At 38.4% G+C, this 7,870-nt stretch overlaps 1 long non-coding RNA gene across 1 annotated transcript in view; it reads right to left on the bottom strand.

Annotated features, from left to right (window-relative positions):
- Window positions 1-850: 850 nt before the first annotated feature.
- The window catches only part of LOC119873578, a 59,064-nt gene continuing 52,044 nt past the window's right edge, over window positions 851-7,870 (bottom strand). The window contains exons 3-4 of the long non-coding RNA XR_005365313.1: window positions 5,271-5,451; window positions 851-1,198 (exon numbers count right to left, since the gene is read on the bottom strand). This is a non-coding gene — a long non-coding RNA (uncharacterized LOC119873578). The remainder of the gene's footprint in view (window positions 1,199-5,270; window positions 5,452-7,870) is intronic.

Below are 7,870 nucleotides of genomic sequence, written 5' to 3'. Positions count from 1 at the left end.
AAGCTAAAAAGCAGACAAAATTTTTCATTTAACTCTTAAGAGCATGTGGGGCTGATTTATTCTCCTTCAAAATGCTGCTTTGTTATCATAAGAAGCTACCATTTATTGAGTAATTACTATGCTCTGTGCTCTTACAACTCACCTACAAGGAACGTCTTATTGTCCTGTCCACACTCTTCCTTTAAAAAAAGAAATATTTATTCATTTATTTTAGAGAGAGAGAGAACAAGCAGGAGGAGCATAGGGAGAAGGTGAGAGAATCTCAAGCAGACTCCATACTTGAGGGTGGAGCCTGACCCGGGACTCGATCTCACATGACCCTGAGATCATGACCTGAGCTGAAGCCAATAGTAGGACACTTAACCAATGGCACCACCCCAACACCCTTCCACACTCTTCCTTTTTTTTTAACAGCTGAGGAAGCTGAAGCTTGAAGGGCCATTAAGTCTTAAGCCAATGGTCTTGCAGCTTAGCTACCTGAGATTTAAACTCCGGTCTTCATGACCCCAAATTTCATGTGCTGTGCCTCTCTAATAGTGAGATGTGACCCTAATTCCATTTAATTGCCTGTAATTCTTCTCTTCATGAATGTTTAAATCTGGTAGAAGTGTAATAACCCTAACATAGAGGGCTGAACAAAGAACTATACTTTATAATTTGGGGGGTCATGCTAGAAATGTTTCAAACTTGTGCTTGTATCTTAACAATCTATTTTCTAAATAAACTATTGTGTGCAGTTTACATAAACCAACAAATGAAAGACAGCATATAAATCTGAGTTTCAACAAGTATATTTTCCAGAAGAATTACATAGGTACCTGCCAAGGATATAGCATGCAACCAGCAACAAGTAAATTGATGTTTGTTAGTCTGTGCTTTCTCAGATATGCAGGGGATTTACCTACTTAATAGGACTTATAAGAACAAATCCCCTGAGCATGAATTAGAGAGACTGGGCACTCTGAGGCTTATCCTTTCATAGAGCTGTCACACATATTAATTGAAGGACCACGAATGTCTTGCTCACTTTTTAAAATAATTCCTTTTTCATTCACCTCTTGAATAAGCACCAAATGGAGAGCACTAGATCCTCTACAACAAGGTCATCTTCCCTGGGTGAAGCTGAACAGTGATATCCAGACCCAGGGAGGACGTCATTTCAGAGTCATGGCATGTCACTGGCATGTCATTTTCAGAGCTGGAAGGAAACGTAGAGGTCAGCAGAAGTCCAAAATTTTATTCACAAAGAGATGAAGAGACAGGTGCAAACTTGTCTGAATTAGAGCAAGGGCCAACTAGACCACATGTGTCTTGAGACTCCTGGAGGCTTTAACTGGAGACAGAATTTTTTATTTTAATATCACCTGGATTAGTCAGAATTCTCCAAGAAAACAAAACCAACAGAAAGAGAAAGATGGAGATGAAGAGAAAGAGGGGAAAAAAAAGAGGATTTATTAAAAGGAATTAACTCATGTGATTATGGAAGCTGATAAATTCCAAGATCTACAAAATGGGTCAGCCAGCTGGAGATCCAGGAGAGCCACTGCTCTGGTTCCAGTCTACATCATGGGCTACTGGGCTTGAGACCCAGGAGATCCTATGTTTCAGTTCAATTCTAAGGCAGGAAAAAAAACCAATGTACGAATTTGAGGGCAGTCCGTTAAGGAGGAATTCTCTCTTATTCAGGGGAAGGTCATCTTTTTTCTTCAAATAGGCCTTCTGTAATAGGTCCCATCAGATTGGACACATAAAATTAAGTATCATTTCACCTAACCTGATGACTGTACTCTTTTAATTCACATTTCTGTTAAGAGTTAATTCTCACATTTGAAAGTTAAAAGAAAAGCAATTCAGATATTCAAAAAATACTGCACTTATTATCAAAGCATATCAAAAGCAGTATGCTTTTGTTTACCTATTAAAAGGTTATCAGTTCAGTGAAGAAGTTGCTTTACATTTAACAAGATCCTCAGTGACATTTATTGGCTCTTCCAATGTTTCGATCTCGATATTGAAGTTATCATATTCTCTAAAATGCAAGAGCAAAACTCACAGAGATAAGTAATACAATAAACCTTAAAGTCTAATTAAATTTAATGTTTATTTAGACAATTAAATCACTTAGGCCAACATATAGTGAAAATTTTGGGTATTGTAACTTGTTTTCTAAAGGATATGAGACGCTGGGGAGGACCTTTCTTCAATCACACAAATGTAATGATCCATTTTGTTCGGTATTCCATGAGCATTCGATACCAATGGAAATAAAACAAGTTTGTCATCCATTTATTAAGTAAATCCATACAAATGGACATATATTTAAGATCATGTAGGGGTAGTTTTAAAGTATATCCACAAACTCTTCCTACTTCCCCCTTCAAGAGGTAGAGTTTAATCCCCCTCCCCTTGAGTGTGGGCTACATCCAGTGACTCACTTCTAACAAATAGTATACAGCAGAATTGGTGGTATACAGCTTCCGAGATTAGGTCAGAAAAGATAGTGTGGCTTCCACCTTCCTCTGCCTTGGATTGCTGTCTCTGGAAAAAGCCAGCCATAATATCATGGGGGCTCAGAAGCAGCCCCATGGAGAGGTCTGCGTAGTGAGGAACTGAAGCTTCCTCCCAACAACCAGCAATGAGCTGAGGGCCCCTGTCAACAGCCATGTGAGGGTTCATCATAGTGGACATAGGTCCCCCAGCTCTGGCCAAGCCTCCAGATGACTGCAATCCCTGCTGAGGCTATTTTTGCAACTGACTATAACAGGAAAGACCCTGAGTCAGAATCAACCAGCTAAGCTTCTCCCACACGTTTGAACCACAGAAACTGTGAGATAATAAAAATGTGTTGTTTTCAGCCACTGAGTCTGGGGGTAATTTGTTATATAACAATGGATAGGTCACCCATGTGAAGTCTAAATTGCCATTATCCTAAGACTTTTTGTCTACAAATTATCATCCATTTACAGTATATTATATTTATAATTTATAGATCATGTATTTAGGGGGCCAAAATAGATTTACGTGTGTATCTGTGGAAATAATATAATTTTAATATCTGTAAAACATTCTTTTTCCCATGTGAATTTCACTCTGAGCACAAGTGATAGAATTGTTTTCAATATTTTGTTGAAAAAATTGCTCTACTACAATAGCAGAAGCTTGACAGTTGTGTTAGAACCCATTTTAATCTCATTCCCTTTTTTTCAGTTGCAATGTAATAGTTTTATGAGAAAATATGAAGATGGTTAGTACTTTCATTCTTTTATTTACAGAGTTCAAGCATAAGTTGAAAGCACAATTAGTTCTTCTAAATAAACTCCCTACTATAAAAAATAATTAAACATTATCTATACCTATTCCTCCAAGATTAAGAATCATACTCCCTTTTATATCAACTCATTTCTAATTTTTTTTACTGATCCATTCATTCTACATTGATTCACTTTACTGATCTTTTACTATCTGTGCAACTCTAGATTTTTTTTTCTAGCTACTTTCTATTTTCACCTCTTTCCTGATATTTTTTCCTACTCTTTCTGTTGGCACTAGCCCCTCCCTTCTCTTCAACTGTACTTATAAGGTAGCTCCTTAAAATAAAATACAGTATTGTTTTTATCAGCTTCCAGTTATTTCAACTGCACATTCCTTCGATTGTTTCTTTTTCCTTTATCATGCTTTTGATACCTAACCCAATGGTGGCACACAGGAAGCCCTCAGTAAAATTACGTCGCATTGTATTTATTTCCTTCTCTCAATGGTTCTAGCCTCCTAGGATCTTACTCTCTGCTTTGGGGAAGAGCTTTATCTGGAACTAACCACAGCTGCAAAGGAACATAGAGGTACAACAGACAAGTTGCAAGGGGTTATAGAAAAAGGAACTAACAAAGAAGAGACATGGCCATACCACTCTCATGGCTTCTAAATACATTCCTAAATACAGGGACACAAAATCATTGAGTCTCCTCTTTTTTCTATTTTTCCTTTGACTATCCTATGGGCAGGGTAGACATATATATGTAGTGTCACTGCCCTCTTTCAATAAAGTTTGAGCTTAAGGTTTGCTCATATCTGCCCAGCCAGCTAGGTTTATTATCTTCTACTTGAATGTACATTTCTGCATCCTTTAGAATTTCAATGTTCCCCAAATGCCCACTCCAATATATTTTTTCTCACATTTTCTATGGTCTATAATAGAGTTGGCATATAGATGGTTGGATGGTTTTACCTTCTATATATGTATTTGTTCATTGCACTTCCTAATATAGCATTCAGTATTTATTTTTCATCATTAACAGTTGACTGCTCTGTTTCAAATATTTGAGAAAGAGAAAAAGTGGGAGAAAAGTAAGTGAGAATTACTGATAACTCGGGTTTAGGAGTATTAACAGTAATGATTTCTCCTAGAAAATACAAGAGTGAAAAGGATGGCAAAGATATACAGGGTGGGACCAGGGGAGAGGCTGCACCCTCTACCCATTACTATTTGGTAGCTAATATTAGAGGGGTCTTTTTGGATAGTTTATTCAGATTTGCTCAGCTCTAGAACTATATAGACACATAATGACTGAGTTTGGTCGAATTATTTTCTCTAACCTGTCTTTGCTGGGTTATTTGTCTCCTCTAGAACTTGTTAGATGAACAACTTTCTTACACTCTTCATCTACACAAAATATTTATAAACAGTGTGAAATAGAAAGAAGAAAGTGAGAGAGTAAAAGCCGGTGTGGAGAGCAAATATGTAAACCTTTTATTAGAATAGATTACGTTTGTGTGAATGAGAGACAACCATAAGGCAGTAATACAGTGGGCTGGCTTATCGTTTTACTTTATTTAGAGACTTGTATTTTGTCTAAAGGAGTGCCAGTTTCTAGAAGGAGAAGAAACAAAGGGAAACCGAGCCAAAGAGAAGACATGGGACTGTGGAAGGGCATATCATCTTTAGAGAAATTTAACATGGCTAGAGTTTGGTATATATGATAGGCAGTCGTGAGAGTAATGATTCTGACAGGATATATTCAGACTAGATTGTGAAGAATTTTGTGCTGATTCATTCATTCAAAAATATTATGAGGGCAGCCCTGGTGGCTCAGTGGTTTAGCACCACCTTCGGCCCAGGGGTGTGATCCTGGAGACCTGCGATTGAGTCCCACGTCGGGCTCCCTGCAGGGAGCCTGCTTCTCCCTCTGCCTGTGTCTCTGCCTCTCTCTCTGTGTCTCTCATGAATAAATAAAAAAAAAAATCTTTAAAAAAATATTATGAAAAATACCTACCGTGCACACTGTGCCAGATGAACAAGACAGTCACAGGTCCTGCCCTCAGGGAGCTTGTGATCCGTGTATGTCATTGTTTGAACTTGATCGTCTATGGGGATGGCTTATTAGACTTTATTGGATCATTACTCAAACAGTTGGAGCTTGAGATTTTCCAGGGACTCGTAGATCAATTAGAGATCTGTGGTAATGGTAACCGAGATTTAAAAAAATAAGAAGAAGAAGATGAGGGGTTAATAAGACAGTAATGAGAGGTGTAGAAGAAAGGTTAGAACTGGGGTACATTTTGGACTTAGAACTAACAATTAATTAGGTACATAGATATGAGATAGAAGGAGAAAAAGTGAAAGGAATCCCTGAGGTTTCCAGTGTGGAGGAGAGATTGAACAGAACAGACAGGATTGAAGGAGGAACAGGTTTGATTTGGAAGAAAAGGAGCTCACTTCCAAATCTGTTAAATTTAAAGGGACCTCCAGAACTTCTTTAGGTATTTAATTAAACTACCCTAATCTTAAAAGCTACCCTTTCCCTCCTATTTACTTTTCACCTTTACTGTTCTTGACCCCAGAACTTTGGGAAGGTGGGGAGTGTGATCAGAGTGTGTGGGGCATCAGGGAACCGGACCTGGATGTGTAAGCCGAGGTCCTGGAAACACCAAAACCACAGATGGGAAGGAGGAATCTGTAATTGGGCGTCTGATTTACATGACGTCAAACAGCAGATTGTTTGAACTATTTATTTTATTGGATTGCAGTTTTTTAATTGGCTGTGCAAAATTATGGTTTGCCATATAGTGTGCAAACATCTTTCTTCCTCATAACATAAAAACACCCTAAAGCTACTTCTGGCAAGGCTTACAGGCGGGGCCGGCTGACTGGGTAGATGAGTTCATTGGTATGAGCTCAGAAACACCAAGAAGGGAATCTACTCAAATTATCTTCTCCAGAGGCTAAAATTTCAACATGAACGGATCCATTTATTTGGCCCAAACACTATCACCCTACAAACATGCCACAGTGCTAATGCATGTATTATGGCGGGGACGTGCATTCATATTTAGATGCCTTTATTCCTACTCTTTCCTGTCTGAAATAACATTCCCCATGTAATTTATCTCATTTTTCAAAGACAGTTCAATTGTCACTTCCTTCCACATATTTCCTTGAACTTCCCCCGTGTGCCTGCCCAACACACACACATACACACACATACACACACACACACACTTTCCCTGAGATAACATATTTCACCCTTCCTAGGTTCCTATATCTTCTATATGTGCTTCTAAATTAGCAAATATCATACTACACTATTATTTTGAGTTTGGGGATCTTTCTTCTTCACTGTGGAATAAGCTTTTTTAAAGATGGGAACATAGGGGCACCTGGATGGCTTAGTCGGTTGAGTGTCCAACTCTTGATTTCAGCTTAGATCATGATCTCAGGGCCATGGAAATGAGCCCTGTATTCAGCTCTGCACTCAGCAAGGAGTTGCTGGAGATTCTCTCTCTCTCTCTCTCTCTCTCTCTCTCTCTCTCTCTTTCTCTCCCCCCCCCCAGCCCCTTCCCCTCACCCCCACTGCCTTCTTAAAATAAGTAAATAAATAAGTCTTTTAAAAAATAAAGATGAATATATTCTTATCTTATACATTTTCACACCCCTAACGTGCAGCACAATGACTAATAAATAGTAGATAAATGTTTATTGTTGAATCCTAACCAGTATAACACCCCTAACTGGGTGACCCCCAGGGCCCAGCTAAGATAGTAAGACAGGGATAGGAAACAGATTCCAACTTATCAACTCCAGTAAATTGCTTACACTGCCTGGAGCTTTGGTGAGGAAGGAGGCCATGATCCTTTCTAATCTCAATGTGAAAGAGACATTTGCCATGACACAAGAGGCAAGAGTGACAGCGTCATTTTTTTCTGTCCCTGAACTAGGTGTATTCTCAGTAAGGTAATCATTTACTCACTCAACAAATATCCTTCATGTGTCTGGCACTGTTGCTGAGCACCAGGGGACAGAACATGAAGATAATGAACATATAGCTCCTACCCTCAGGAATCCCAGAGACCTGGGAAGTAAATGATGTGAAAACAGTTGTAATTTACCCAATTTTATTATAATAGTTATATAATAATAATTTGCTAGATAGGAGGTAAAGGTGATTGTAGTAAAAAAAAAAGAGTATATATGTCTGTTTCCTATATTGCCCACAGTAGACAGCATGGTGACCAGTGCTCAAGAGAAATCTAGTCTCCAGGGTGGGTGATTACGTACATGGCATTATTGTTTAAAGACACCATTCATTCACTTGAAAGAATGTTTAGCAAATTCCTACAACATGTCAGTCCATGTGCTAGACATTGGACAGACTCTGGCAAGTAATATAATCTAAAAAAGAGGGCAAAAAATAAACTGGTAATCACACAATAAAATGTATAATTACAAATTATGATCAGTGAGAGCCCCAATCTGTTTCTTCAGTCATTCTGAACAGTCTTCAGGGTGCAATTTTGATCCGTAGGTTGACTCCTTTACTGAGATCGAAATTCATTAACCATTTGCATAAATATTCCATTCTGCTTTTCTCCATCA

Source organism: Canis lupus, chromosome 10 (assembly GCF_011100685.1).
Source record: "Canis lupus familiaris isolate Mischka breed German Shepherd chromosome 10, alternate assembly UU_Cfam_GSD_1.0, whole genome shotgun sequence".
In the NCBI taxonomy this organism is placed as follows: Eukaryota; Metazoa; Chordata; class Mammalia; order Carnivora; family Canidae; genus Canis; species Canis lupus.
Note: the sequence above shows the minus strand (reverse complement) of the source record. Positions and strands in the feature narration are given on the sequence as shown.